Source organism: Artibeus jamaicensis, unplaced genomic scaffold (assembly GCF_021234435.1).
Source record: "Artibeus jamaicensis isolate MK-2021 breed Jamaican fruit bat unplaced genomic scaffold, CSHL_Jam_final contig_415, whole genome shotgun sequence".
In the NCBI taxonomy this organism is placed as follows: domain Eukaryota; kingdom Metazoa; phylum Chordata; class Mammalia; order Chiroptera; family Phyllostomidae; genus Artibeus; species Artibeus jamaicensis.
Genome location: NW_026521823.1, coordinates 873,154 through 889,194, shown reverse-complemented (window position 1 = coordinate 889,194; position 16,041 = coordinate 873,154).

The following is a 16,041-nucleotide window of genomic DNA, read 5'->3' as shown; positions in this document are numbered from 1 at the left end:
AGAGCAATATCTTGTTATACAGATACTAATAATTATATAAACTGATCTTGTACTCTTTATTTGGGCTGTGGGAAGTTCAGAACACATCTTGCAGAGATCATCTAGTACTTGACCTGCCCAGGCAGGCCAATAATGTGCTAACCCATCCTTGACTTTATCCCATTGTTTTTTTTGTTGTTGTTAACCCCAGCTTATTTATTTGTTTATTTATGTATATGTTTGTTTATAGCTTTTACAATATGGATTTTGATAATTACATTCTTCTCTCTAGAATAAAAAAGAAGGAAGAAAAATGAAGAGAGAGAAGAAAGACATAAAGTTGAGTTAGGTGTCATGAAGCTTTTAATTATTCAAAAACACTGTGGCTTTTTCATGGAATGCTAGGTACTGTCCTAGCAGCTGGAGAAGTCACAGTCTAATGGAGGAGACAAATGAGAACACACAAATGATTGTAAAGCTTAGAATAAAGTACCATGGGAGTACAGTAGAGAGAGCCACCAACTCTAGCTAAGGCAACTACTGTCAGCTCCATTAATGTGAGAAGGGATTTGCCAGGTAAAGAAGGAAAGAAAGGGTGCTTCCCAAGTGAAGGAAATAGAACATACAAAAGTACCAAGTCATGAAAGAATATATTTTCTTTAAGACACAAAGAGAAGCCCATTGGCAGTTTTGTTCTTGATCAACGGGTGTGACTAGAGAACAGAGCTGAAGAAATGAGAAGTCTGCCATAGTTCGATTTGTGAAGGCCCAGAATGACAATGTATGGCATGTAGAGACTTATCCACGGCAGTGGGAAGCCAGCAGCAATTTCAAAACAAGACAGCCGTGTGGACAACTTTACTTTTTTAAAAAGAAGTCTATTTGGATTAAAATGAAGAGAAGCTGGAAAGAAAGGCTGGCTAAAGGGACCCAAGTTCAGTGAGAAATGCTGAGGATGAGAATCAACAGAAGAAAGATACAGGGATATCTAAAATGGCAGCTGATTGGACACAGAACTAGGGATGATGGTGCACAGCTTGGGGGATGGAGGACATACCATCCTACATTAAATACAGACTACAGTATGAAGAGAATACATAGTCAGGATAAATGACAGTTAAGTGTGAGGTGCCTACAGGACATCCAGGTGGATAGAAAATAGGAGATAACTAAAAGTATAGATCTGGAGCCTGGGGAAGGCGCCCAAGTTAAGGAATCATACTTGACAATTTCTAGCATATAAATAGAACGTAAAAGTTATAAAGAAGATCAGATCACTCAGGACATGAGTAGGTACAATAAAGACAGAAGAAAACATGGAGCCTTATAATTGAAAGTTATTTTTAATTTTACAAAGAAGTAATTTTTCTGGAGGTTTTCTGAAAAAGGCTATGCTTTCATTTTCCTAGGGTAGTTACAGAGAGCCCTTCTTATAAACAGACCTACAAGCCAGGTATTCTTTCAAATGAATTTAAGTAGCTCTCCCAGGGAGGGTTCTAGGCTCAGTAGAGGAACATTCAAACACCTAGGCTCCTTAAGTTTTGTTGAAAAAGCACCATACAATAACATTAACAGGACACCACCTTTCAGTACTTGAGAAAAAAACACATAATGTCTCTCAGGGGTCAGCTGCGAGGTGTAGAACTGGGTTATGTTCCAGTATGAAGATGTGCCTTACGGCTATTTAAGCAGCTAGGGGTGTTACTTTGAAAAAACAGAGGAGTGTCAAGAAGAAATAGTAGAGAAAATTTTAATGTCCAGAATGTATAGCCGTAAAGGATAGAGACCGCCAGCCAAATTTAAATATAGGTGGATGACACTAGAAGTCAGGATCCTGCAGTGTTTAAAAGACTAAGAGAACAAAGAGTCAGACAGAAAGGAGAAGGGCAGGGAAGAGAAAAGTCCTTGAAAGGGAAAAGAACAGAAGAGCAAGAAAGAAAGTAGTTGGTAGGAGCCAATATTGCAGGTCTGACAGGGAGGTCACAGGCCAAAGTCACTGAAATAGTCTGACAAAGACAGAGTGACAAGAGAATGTTGAGAGAGAGAAGAGATCAAGGGGGTGCAGGATTTCTTGGAGTCAAAGGTAGAGATACACAGTTAAATAGAAATAAAGGCTGTTGCTGAGTCAATACAGTTTTGACCTGATGCAATAGAATTGCAGTCGGAAGCCCTCAGCTCAGACACTGAGCTCTGACACTGACTCTAAGAAGACAGGCAAGTGTCTTAAGTTATTTGGGTTTCTGTTTTCTGCTTTGTAAGATGGGAATAATGATACTGACTTTTCTAAGATATTTGAAAACTCAGTAAGATGATACATATAAAAGTTCCAGACAAGGCATATTGTAAATGCTAAATAAATGTTTCCATGAATGAACAAATAAAGGCCAAATCATGGAGGGCTTTGCTGACTTTGGTTGGAACTAAAACAAAAATCCAAAAGAATCAAACAAAGCCTCAAGGAGGAAAAAAGAAATAAAAAATAATTTATATATACTATGGATAGAATTCTGTTTCTCCCTTCCCCCCAAAATAAAGAGATGTTGAAATCCTAACCTCAGTATCTCAGAATGCGAACTTATTTGGAAATAGGGTCTTTATAGACTTAACCAATTTAAGGTGAGGTCATTAGAATGGACCTATCTAACGTGACTGTTATCCTTATTAAAAAAAAAAGGAAATTTGGACGCAGACATGCACAGAGATCAGTGATGTGAAGGCACAGGGAGAAGGTGACATGAAGACAGAGGCGGAGATTATAATTATGCCTCCACGAGCCGAGGAGCACCAAGGACAGATGGCCACCACCTGAAGCTGTCAGAGGCCAGCAAGGATTCTCTCATGCAGGCTTCAGGAGTGTGGCTCTGCCAACACCTCAGTTTTAGCCTTCTAGATTCTACAACTACAAAATAATAGTTTTTTTGTTATTTCAAGCGAGCCAGTTTTGGGTCCTTTATCATGCTAGCCCCAGGAAACTAATATAACATCTGTGCTCAGAAAGAAATCAAGAGGGAGGTGGAAATCCACAGAGTGTGCTAAAACCTGCCATCAATGGTTTCAAGAACAAGACAGCTGGGTCTTATAATCCTGTACATTAGTCCCACTGAGGATTCTCCTGACTACAGATAGCAAGGTGCCAACCAGCTGGGAGTCTGTGGGATGAGAACTGGCAAGGCAGGAGGACCAAGAAGATGAAGAGGTGAGGCAGATCCCCAGCAGGCCAGAGGCTGAGGCTGCAGAAGGTGATTTGCAATGAGAGAACAACACTTTCTATTAACCCAACTAACAGAAACAACAATATAGGTCAATTGGGGAATAAGATAAATTCTCTGGGTTCCATTTGTATACCCTTTAAAAAATTCATGTGATTCAGACCAAAAACTCAAAATAGAAACATTTGTCATGGTTATTACCAAGTGACTAATAAGAAACACAGAGGATTGGGGAATCAGGCAACACATAGAAACACATATGACAGAGAGATGTATGAAAACTCAGTAAGAAAGAAATTTAATTTTTACATTGCAAGTGGGTTCATCCATCTGAATGGTGGCAGGGGAAGGCACTTAACTTATTGAGGGCTGCCTGATGCCAGGCCTTCACTAAGCATGGGACACGGTCTCATTTAGTCTTCTCAATGGCTCTGTTTTACAAGAGAGAAAACTGAGGCTCAGAAAGATTAAGAAATCTGCCTAAGCCAGTGAGAGCCAGGGTGAGACTAACACCCTGATGTGCCTGACTCTTCAGGGTATTAAGCGTGGTGAGGGGAAAAGCAGTCTCTCTTCCCCTCACCATGTGTAGACCAATAAGGATACAAATTAAAACTAAATTTCTCAGGCACCTGAAAAGACAGCAACAGAAATGGTCTGAGGTAGGGTGAAAGGAGACCATGAAAGGGTTGTCATCAGCATGTCCCACTCAGAACCCAGAGCACAGCTTAAGCACTTGCTTGGTTCCTGGTGAGTCTAAAGGTCAAGTGGCTGTTTGATATGTGCATGTGTGTGTGTCACTCTCTTTCTTTCCTTGAGAAGTTTCTAGCTCTCCACTGGTCCTGTGCACAGCTGGGTGATTTTCAGGGGCCACCTGGGCTCCTCTGGGACTGTCTCAGTGCCTGAGGACTGGGTTCCACCCACCGGAGATACCTCCAGTCCTGCCCTCAGGCCAGGTGTATGCTCCCCACATCCTGAAGTAGCTCATTACAATCAAGGGCTGAATAGTAAAACAGAAATTAAACTGACACTTTGAAGCATTAATCTAAGCACAAATTAATATTCATCAACATCTGCTATTTGTTCAGGTTAATATTCAGCTTAAACAAAAACAGCATCCTTCCAACCCAGAGACAGCATGTACCAAAGAAAATGGAAACTGTGCTGCGATCCTCTGTGTGTGGCCAGCGGGAGAGGCTGGCTCCCTGTGGGGACAACACTGGTGACAGTCCTCCCACAGGGACCCTGGATATTTTTCAATAAGTCATTTTTACTTGGTCATTTTTTTCCTTCCTGGCATTCAAGACATTGCTATTCCTTCTCAGAAGGGGAGGAATAGGAAGCCGGGTGATGTTTATTCCAGCTCAGTACTTAGCAAAAGGTGCTCCCTGTTGTCTGCCATTTGGTCATCATCACTGGGCAGGAGGAATTTCTTTGCTGGAATATTACTAAGCTAAATCTCAAAATGCACATAGAGAGAAATTTATAGGGGAACAGATTGGGATAGTAGAACCAGAGGGGTATATATAGTTCCACATGGATCAAGAATGAAGCAATTAGACAGCAAAAGCCTGCACTATGTCAGCCAAGGGGAGTGTTCAGTGGTGTAACACAGGAAGTATCATTGAGTCAATAACATCTTTGGAGCAAGGGAATGTTTTTAGGTCATAACCAAGTTTACAGTATTTCCTCTTCCTGCCAAAAAGCCAGAGAAACTCCTGCAAGCCCTCCCACAACTACAGGGCAGGTCAGATCAAAGAGATATTTAGAGACATAATCTGTTCCCAGGGTAAAACAATGGCTTCAAAAAGCACTTAAAGAATGTCTGTTCCATTTTACACTTCTCTTCTCTCTGTCCTAGACAGTTCAAACACAGTTACTAAAATGGTAGAAATACAATTAATGAAGACTAAACAAATCAAAAGACTGCAAGTTCTACAAACTTTTGAAAAAAATACCTATGAGGATTGCTGAAATCTAGAAGCCATCTTGTTCCTGTATCGAGTGGTGAGGGAGGCATTTTGCAGAAGTTTATACACTCTCAGTGGCAGAATCATGCATTAGTAAAGAGTGAGAACTTTAAAGTTAGACTGTGAGGTCAAATTCCAGCTTTGTCAATTACTACCTGTGGGGGGTGTATTTCCTGCAAGTCCCCCCTTCTGCCAGGAATGAAAGCAAACACTACCAAGACGTGATCTGCTTGGGACGGAAAGATGGCCGATCCCTCAAAGGAGAAGGGCCAGGGGCCCCTTCCTCCAGGGGTTTTCATTGGGTTGTAATACACAGGAATACAGGGCGGCAAGGATCAAACAGTAGATAACATTTCAAAGAAATCTGAGGGCTTAGTCTGAGTCAGTGTCTGGCAGGAAAGGGGCTGTAGAACTTTGGGAGACATAGTCATTTCCTTCTTGGACCCTTATCATATGAATGAAAGCACTCTGAGCAAAGCAGGCATCACAGGACTTTTAGGAATTCTTTCTCATGCCAGATCACCTGGCGAACCCGCCATTCCCAGCCCAAGGCTGCACCACCCTCTGTCATTGCTGTCAGGCTTAAGTCAGTCAGAGGAGGCAGATAGCCAAAGAATTCTTGGAGACTTCTCGCAGACAGACTGAGGATTCAAGCCTCATCAAAGCCAGGGGGCGAGGGTTCATCACCCCCATCTCCATAGTCCCCCAAGTCCTTCCCTGGGGCCTCCACGTGATCATGCTTGTCTTAGGTCATTCCCCTCGTGGGGAGTCGTACCTGTCATTGGCTAACCGACCAAGCACTGGAGGCCAGTTATGGAAAAAGGAGCAGAAGCTGTGCTCCTGCCAGGGAGATAAAGCTTTGTCTCCTTAGTGGCTTATGGTCCAAATGTCGCTCACTCAGACTTAGCTGCGGGGGGGTTCAGCTCCTGAAACCAGGCAGAGTGGTCCCCAACAACTACCTGTGTGACTTTGGGCAATTTAGCCTCTCAGTGCCTCATTTTGTTGATCTGCAGAATAGGAGTGTTATGATGATTCAATGAGTTGAAACATGTAAAGCATTTGAAACAGTATTTTCCACCTTGCCAGTATCACATAACTGTTAGCTATTGCCGTAAACTTAGTCACAAAAGTTGTGTATTAGAAAATCTGGTAATTTTATTAACAATATCGATAATACAGAAGGTGTAGAGTGAATAAGCCCAGGCTGGTTCTGGTCAATTCATTAAATATAATATATTAATTTGTTGAACTGCTAAAGCAAGTTTCATGTGGTTTCTGGACTTTGAAGGAATTTATTTGAAGGTGAATTTCCACAACGGGAATACAGCTAATTATAGCAGAGATATTACTTGGGCCCCCAAAGAAGGGGAAGATGAATGGTGTCTATGCATACAGCTGATGGAATTGAATGCTGCCAGGAAACACTCCTATCACAGGGCCAGTGGGACCCAGATGGAGATCTGAGGATGGGGAAGCCCATGGCAGCTGAGACAGAAAGAACCCTGCCCTCCTGGGGTCTACATTCTACTTGCAGGAGATAGAGAAGAGAAGAAATATAACAAATACACAAATAAGAATAATATTAAATGGTGATAAGCTCAATGCAGATAACTAAAGAGATGATTGTGATAGAGATGACAGACCCACTTAAAGGTGAGTGGTCAAGGAGGCCTCTCTGAGGAGGTAAGAGTGAAGCAGAGATCTGCATGAGAAGAACTGGCCATCTTTACACAGACTGGGGAAAGGCTGTGTGAAGGAAGAACACCTAATGTAAAGGTTCAAGGAAGGAGCACAAGAGAAAGAAAACCAGGGTGGCTGAAGGGAAATGTATGAGAGAATGTGTAGTAAAATAAGTGAGGAAAGTAGTTCGGGGCTAAATACGTAGGGCTTAGAAAAGAAAGAGAAATTTGGAATTCATTGAAACTGCAACAAAAGCCATTGGAGATGATTCTTTAATAGACTTTATTTTTAAAAGCAGTTTTTCATTCACAGAAAAATTAAAGGAAAGTACAGAGATGTTTCATATATCCTCTCCTCCCACATGTGCATAGTGCCCCTCATTGTCAACATCTCCCACCAGAGTAGTACATTTGTTGCCACTGAGCCCACACTGACACATCATTACCACCAAAGTCTATTAATTACATTAAGGTTCACCCTTGGTTTTGTGCATCTATGAACTTTAGATACATGTATAATGGCATGCATTTACCACTAGGTTTTTATAAGAAGGGTGTACTGTGGCATGATTTATTATCTTAGAAGATCACTCTCAGGCTATATGGTAGGCAGATTCTGATATGGTCCTTGATGGTACCTACCTCATTTTCATGACTTGTGTAATCTCCTCCCCTTGAGTATAGCCTGGATCCAGTGACTTTCTTCCAACTAATAGAACATGGCAAAAGAGATGGGATGTCATTTCCATGATTAGGTTACAAAAGTCTTGACTTGCTAGTTATCTCTCTCTTACCCTCCTCCTCATCTTATAAAGCCAACTGCCATGTTGTGAGATGCTCAATGGAGAAGTCCATGTAGCAAAGAGTTAATAGAGGCCTCTAACCAATAGTCCATAAGGACTTTGACCCTTAGTTTAACAGTTCCTGAGGAACTAAATCTTACCACAACCATGTGACTAAGCTAAGGGGCAGATACTTCCCAGTTGAACTTGAAGCCTATTGTCTGAGGACCCAGATTTCTAACCCATAGAAACTGTTAGATAATACATGCTATGGTTTGAGCCACTAAGTTTTAGGGTAATTTGTTATGCAGTAATAGATAACTGATACAGACTTCTGTGTTTAAAATGGATTTTAAAAGAACAAGTGTGGAAAAAGGAAATCTGGTCAAGTGGATATTGCAGTAAATGGTAAGAGAGATTATGAACTTGAATTATGCCAGAGGTAGATGATATGGAGAGGAAGGGGTCAGATTCCAGTATACTCTGTAGAAAAATTAAACAGAACTTGCTGTTATCTTAGGAGCAAAAGGAAAGAGCAAGCCTAAGGGAGCTTTAGTTTAAAAACAGGTGTACACCGAGATAGAGGAAAAAGAAAAGTTGAAGGATTGAGGGTTAATATCACACTTTCTGTTTTAGTCATACTGAGTTTGAGATAATGCTTACTGAATACACAAGTGGAGTGCTCAAATAGACACTTGGATAATTGAATTTAAGTCTGGAGTTCTGGGAAAAAATCAGAGCTAGAAAGTGGATTTCAAAGCCATTAGCATTTATAGGTGATATTGCAAGACATGATACAGTATGAAGCCCCTTAGGGAATGTATGAGTTCCATGGCTGTATAACAAGCTACCCCAAAACTTAATGGCATAAAGAAACTATTTTATTATACTGTCAGGGTCTGTGGGTCAAGTATTTGGACAAAGCATGCAGAGAAGTCTTGTCACTACTACACAATGCCTAGATCCTCAGCTGGACTGCTGGCAAGAATATACAAATGGCCTTTCCAGAAGGTTTCTTACAGTATGACCTCCTTATTTCTGCCAGATCTGACCACAAAAACCAATATCCCAAGAGAACCAGGTGGAAGCTTCATGACCCTTTCTGACCCCACCTCTGGTATTAAACATCTTTTATGTTGCATTACAAATGAGTCACTAGTTCAACCCAGACTCAAAGGGAGGAGACATAGGTCCCATCTCTGATGGAAAGACAGTCAAGAATGTGTAGAGATGTTTTAAAATCACCACAAAGAGTTAATATAGAGAGAAAAGGAATACTTACAAGAGCTGTGAGGCATGCCAATATTTGGAAGTTGAACAGATGAGGAAAGTCTTGCAAAAAAGCCTGAGATGAGTCAGTGAGATAGGAAGAAAACCACTGGGTGAGTATGAGGTAGGAAGCCAAGAGAAGGATCTGTTTCCATAAGGTAGGAGTTGCCATTGTGATAAATGCTTCTGAAAAGTGAAATAAGATAGAGAAGACTGGGTCAACAGAAACAATCTTCATGGGGTGGTTGGAGCAAAAGTCATCTTAGATTGGGTTGAAAAGACACTGAGGAGAGGAAAGAAGCATCAACCACAAGCTGACAACTATGGATGCATGCATATAAACAAGTCACCTTCAAGACCCTAGGAAATCATACAACCACAAAATCTCTGATTAAGAAGGTCATCAGATGCATATACTTTAACATCTCTGGTGTTAGAGAGCTCATTTCTTCTTTACAGCCTATTTTGTCATTATCAGAAAAGTTGTTTCTGGCACCCATTTCTCTTTACCTGCCTGGAACAGCAGTCTAACTGTTGTTATATAACCAATCTAACTCCAGGAATCATGTTCCACTTCAAGCTCTTTTCTCAATGCTAGTATGCTCAGTGCCTTAGAATTTCCAGACACTTCCTGGTCTTCATTGCTCTCCTGTGAATGAGTTCAAATTTGTTCCCATCACTTCAATAGCATGGTATTCAAAACCAAACTCAGTATGTTGGGTGCTGTCTGAACGTAGCAAGCTCTGGGCCAACTATTATCCCTACGGCTATCTTAGGTTTTTGTCATACTGCTGTCTAATACTGTATAAATCAAGAGTCACCAGCTGTCATCCACACCGAGTCTTAGTCATCATCATGATTTATAAATGTTCAACAATATATGGTGCAATTATCTCAACAGATTGTTCTTCCATAACAAACCTAGATGTTGTCATGTCCAGGTACACAAAAGAAGCAGCTGGAAAGAGGAAGCCTTTGACCCAACCTCATGTGCCTTGTTACTATGGGTTTTTCTCTTACACTAAAGATAAACTACCAAAGCATAGGCAAAGCCTCCTGAAAACACCAGAGCCCCAGGTCAGTCTTTGGCTAACTAGGAGACTCTGATGAGGTGAAGTACAGACTGCATCCCAGAAGAAGCAAGGAAATCCTGGACCAGTACCACAATTTACCAGCCTGAATATCCTCTAGGGCTTTTCCTTCTCTCCTTCCTAGGTATGTGAAATTTATTTAAAAAATCAAATCAAATTTCTCTTTCCGAAATCCACAAACAAGTCCTTTGCACTAGCTTTCTAAAATTGTATTTTCCTCATTTATCCTCTGAAACTGTTTGGAACTATTTCTAAGTCATTTAAATCAATATTCATATATTTAGATTATTTTTCTACCTTAAAAGGAGGTTAGGAAAGCTTGCCTGTCATTAGAGAGACAAAATCCAGGAGAGTAAGATAGGAGATCTTTGAGCCAGTTCTAACAACTCTGTCAATATAGCAAGGGTATGTGCACACCCACCCACACATGTACACCTGCAGGCAGGGCAAAGAGAAGGCCCACTGTGCTAGGCAAGCTAAAAAACACTGCCTTTTGTTCTCTACTGGTACCTGTCAGTGTGGAGAATCTGGGCAAAGTGGGTGACTAGTGTTCTGAGCAAGTCAGAACAGAAGAATTGTCATTACCCTCATCATGACTTGCCCTCCTTTTCTTCCTTCTCTTGAGAGCTTGGGTAGGAAAAAATCAAACATGCAATTAGACCAATGAAATAATTCTTGCAAGTGAGTTTGTTTCAGTTGTTCTGGTTTGGGGTCCAATAGATCAATTAAGGATTTAGTCCTCCAAGTCCATCAAACTCTCTTCAAATTCATAAGGTTGGGTGGAAATTATACCCTAAACAAACTTTTCTTTTAATGTTAATATCTTGGCACACTCAGTATAGTAATTATTGTGAGTTCATGCTGAAAATTCCTCCTTACTGCATAGATGAGGCAGATCAAAATTGTTCCCTGTGTTCAGACAGTCAGAAAAAATACTTCACACTCACAATCTAGATTTGAGACTTTGGTCAAGTTTCTTAAACCTTTTGAAGTCTCACTTTCCAGAGCCTTAAAATGGGGGAAAAAAATGTCTCCTAGTGAGTATATTCCTGAGGATTGAAATGCAATAACTTCACAGAGTTTGCTATGTAACAGGTGTTGCTTAATTTTAATTTTTGTTTTTATTTCTCTTCTCGTAATCCATCCTGTTTGGGGGTAACATCTAATCCACCAAACACCATACTTTGATCATGTCACTCCCATGTCACTGACAAGTTACATGTCAAGTCATTGTAACTGGCAGTTACTTTTCACTGTACAAAGGCTAAAACCCAGATCTTTGTGTTACTCATATCACCTAGCTTACATTTCTAGCCATATATTTTCCAACTACCAAAAAGGAATCTCAGCTCCCACTATCTGTATGACTTGCATGGCTCAAGTGCTCTCCTTTCTTGCCCATCTCCATGTTCTGGGTTGCTTATGGCCACGCCTCTTCTGACGATATTATCTGCACTCATCTCTGCCAATTAAAAGGCTGTAAATTGATTAAGAACCAGCTCAAATAATTCTTCCCCATAAAGACCCCAAGATGGGATCACTCTTTTCTTCCTAAGTCATGCTCAAGAACTAATTATATTTCTCATCAACTACTTGACAGATGCTATTTATATTGTTCCTTGGTATGTTTGAAAGTCTAAGACTTCCTCAGAAAATGAAGCCAAGAAGGAAAACGCAAATCATTGCCTATCTAATTTTCATCTACTCCAAAGTTTTCTAAATCAATCTGATGTATATCAGTTTCAGCATGACTACCTGGGTGTGGCTCACAGTCATTATGAGTACACTAAAACTGCATGCCCTGGATGTTTGTATGTACCTGTGCCCACATAGACTCCTCTGGATAACTAGTTACTGCGTCAGGAGTCTTCAGTTGGTTTATTCCAAGTTTCAACTGCTTGATAAGCACTCAACAATTCAGCATAATGATTTAGGAGCTCTACACTATCGCTACAGTACCCTGAGTGCAACTTTACTGAAGCACTTGTCACAATATATTGTGAAGTAGATTTGCTTGTTTGCCTCCAACAAGAGATTGCAACTCCCCTAAGAGTACATAGCATTTATTATTTGACATTGTATCTACCACATCAAGAATGGTACTTGGCATAAGTTTCAAAAAATGCTAGTCAAATAAATGAGTGAATGAATGAATACATTTCTACATTAGGATTTGAATGCAAGGAATATTTCTACTGACAAACAGTAGTCAAAGTCCTAAAACAAAACCCATAACAGTACTTGATTTCTTCTGTCACCAGAAGCCTCCACTTTGCATATTTTACCATATCATTAAATACTTTCATCCACCAGTAACAGAAATCTCAATTTGAAATGGCTAAAACCAATGAGAAAGAATTCTTATCCCATATAACAAAATATGCTGTAAGATATTGGGACTCCAAGGCCCCCATCATTTCCCAGCTTTCTGATCTAACATCCTCAGCAAATTGTCTTGTCTTCAAGCCAGCTATCCTTATGGCCACATAACATTCAGCAAGAAAAACATCTCCTCACATACCTTTGTCCAGAATTTTATCTCAGTTCAAATGTTAAATGAGCTACTGACAAGAGAAATTGATGTAGACACCGGCCTGCAGTGTCCATGTCATTATGGATGAAATGAGACATTCATAGGGACTACCAAGTCTAGTGGAAGAAAAGGAACAGCATGGCTTTTCTCTCAATGGGAGCAAAACCTGTGGCCTTTGCCATGACAGGCCTTTATTGGGTTTCTCAGCACATTACATTATGGTATTTATTTACTATGCCCATGTTGGCTTTAGGGGATTACCTTTTACAGAAAACAAAGGAGCCAATGCTGCTAATCACATCACAGAAGAGGGATATTTGCAAATGAAAAGGGCAAAAGTGGTTGAATGGGTTACACTAGTCCTAGGAAGGTTTAGCATGGATTTTAGAAAGTTATTTTACAGTAAATGTTTGTCACAAATCCAGATGAGGGAGTTTTTAGCAAAAAGTAAGACTCAAAGCGGCCTAGGAATATTGCAGGCCTGATTCCTGACAGGAGAACCTATCCGTGGACGTAGGTCCTGTACATCTCTGAGTGAGAGCTTGGCCCACGTCATGCAGAATGGTCTCCTACAAGAAATGAGATCACTGATTAGCTCAAAGAAGCCCATTGCTATGTAGGGAGGATGGATCAACTGAACAAAACTGAACAAAATCAGAAAAGTAGGAAAAGGAGTTGGATAGGTGACCATCAGTAAAAAATTGCTTACAATGCCATTCATAGCCTATTTCTTGCTCCTTGCCCACGGTTTCCTCTTTCACCATTGCTTCTATCTCAAACCCTCCATTCCAACCATATCTGCTATTCACTAAACATACCATAAAATTCCTACTTGACAGACAGTTTTTTTCTCTGCTTTTGTTCCATGTTTTTGTATCTACCTGAAATGCTCTTCTCTCCTGTCTGGCTGGCAAAGGATTATTTATCCTCCAATTCTCTACTGAGGTATGATCTCTATGAAGCCTTTCTTGACATCCTTATGTAACTGACTACTCTAATAATGTCCCTCCACCATAACTTGTCTGCTACTTCTATTACAGTAAACATCACACACTTAGGTGCCTCTTTGCTTGCACCTTCATGTCTCCCATTAGACTAAGAGCCCCTAGTGAGCAGGACTGTGTCTAATTCATCATTGTATGCCACCCTCAGGTGCAGTGTCACATATTTATAGAAACTCCACATAGGCTTGATAAATTGAGTAAAATTAATTTAAGTTAACTAAATCTGACTGTGTAATATTTCTATCAATTTCCCTATTATAACTCTATTGGCTGCAGGGGTATCTTTGAAAAAGCAGGGCCGATGCTCTGAGTCACCCTTCACTGATAATATTGAGGGAGGAAGTCAGACCTGTCCAGGGGCCAGAGGCCATGGGGCTGTGTGTCCTAGCTCAAAGAGCTGCCCATGTCCCCATTGTAGTGAACAATGATCCTGGTTGTAGCAATGAAAATCTTACATGCCAGAAAATTTTCAGTCCTGAGCAAACCAGGACAGATGTCATCATATCCCCAATCACCCTCCCATGCAGGGTCTCTTTTCCACCACATTAACATAATTTCTCTTAAGAAAAAGAGGGGAGAGGCAAGATGGCAGAGGAGTGAATGGAAGCCACACTAATCTCCTCCCGGAACCAATCTGGAATTACAACTAAATTGTGGAGAAATCACCCAGAATAAACAACTGAACACTGGTGAGAGAAAAGCGCTATAACCTTGGACAGACAGAAGAATCAGCTTCAGCACAAACTGTTTGGTAAGGAATGCAGTGGACACTCAAAAGGGCTGGCTGAGCACCCACAGGCATCAGCACCAGAGGGATAACTAAGTGGCTGGTTGGATCTTTCTGAGAAGAATGGGGTCTAAACCCTAAGCTGAGATACCCAGCCCAGAACACCAGAGCCCCAAAAAGTACACAGATAACAACCAGCAGCAAAAATCAGCCAAGTTGCTCTTCACCAGAGATAAAGGGCTAAAGAATCTGAGAGCCATTTAAAGGGCCAAAGCATAAATTTTCACTTGTGGCCACTTACCTGCTGCTCTGGCAAAGGTGGGAGCAGAGTGAACTAGAAATGACTGAGGTGAGACCGGGGTCAGAAGCTTTGGTGAGAGAGCTGAAAGAGTAGCCACTGGGATCATGGTGCTGAGTTATCCCTCAGAGGGCAGCAGCCACCATGCTCAGGCAGACCACTCATCTCTTAGCAGCAGCAGCCTGAGGGGAAACAACAGCCCTGCCCTGAGAAGAGACACTGCCCCAGGTCTGTGGTACTTAAACTTGACTGCTGAGTGCAGAATGACTAGATTAACAGCTGAAGAAAACAGCCACAGATAGTAGATCCCTGGCTGTCTCAGAGCAGGCTGCCTAAGGTCAGACTGGATCAACATCTGACATCATTAGAGGTAGATTCAGAAAGAAAAAAAAACAATGGTAAATACTAGAAGCTACCAAGACAAAATCCACTGTGGTCTTCTTCATGATTAATGACATTTTTAATCCTGTATAGCTTTCTAATATTCATTTCTTGTCCAGCAAGTTTGTGCATATTAAGTCACTAGAATTTATACTACCATTTATTTCTCTCCTTTCTTATAGTAGTTTTTATGTATTTACACCCTTATTAATACTGGTTCATTTGCTTTTGATAGTGGGATTGCAGGGTAGAGATATTTTTGCAGATGTGAGTTTATTCCCTGGGCTTTGTGGCTTTCTTCTGGCAAAACCTGAACACAAGTGTACAAGAGGTAGTGAGCAGATGACCCTTAAACAACCAGCTGAAGGAAAGGACTCACCAAAGAATGTTCCAACAACAATCAAATCCCAATTACATCCAGGAAGCCAACATAAATGGCATAAAGGGCATCCCAAGAGCATCAAGTCCAGAAGATCAAGGAGACTGCAACACTGAATCTCACAGGTCTCCTAACCATAGAAGTTCAAACCACAAACTCAAGGAGTCAAAACAGGTCAATTAAAGAAGTAGATGCAAACAAGAAGAGTCTCACAAATAATGAGAAGACAAAGAAACAAATCCCAAACAAAAGCAAAGGAGGAATCCTTAGAAAGAATGGCTAACAAAATAAAGGCAAGTCAACTATCAGATAATGAGTTCAAATCAATGGTTATAAGGAAGTTCAATGAGCTCACTGAGAGTGAGCTACATTGTAATTATGTACAATCACTGAAAACTATATCAGCATGAAAAAGGACTTAGAAACAATCAACAAGGGCCAAGAAGAAATGAAGAATATAATTTCTGAATTGAAGAACACAGTAGAAGGAATCAAAAATAGGCTACATGAAGCAGAGTATTGAATCAGCAAGCTGGAGAATGAGGTAAAAAAACACCCAGAAAGGACAAGAAGGGAAAAAAGACTCAAAAAAAAATAAAAAGGGGTTAAGGGAACCGAAGAACAACATGATACATAATGATATCCATATAACAGGGATACCAGAAGGAGAGGAAGAGCAAAGGATAAAAACTTGTTTGAAAAAGTTATGATGGAAAATTCCCCTAATTTGATTAGAGGAAAAA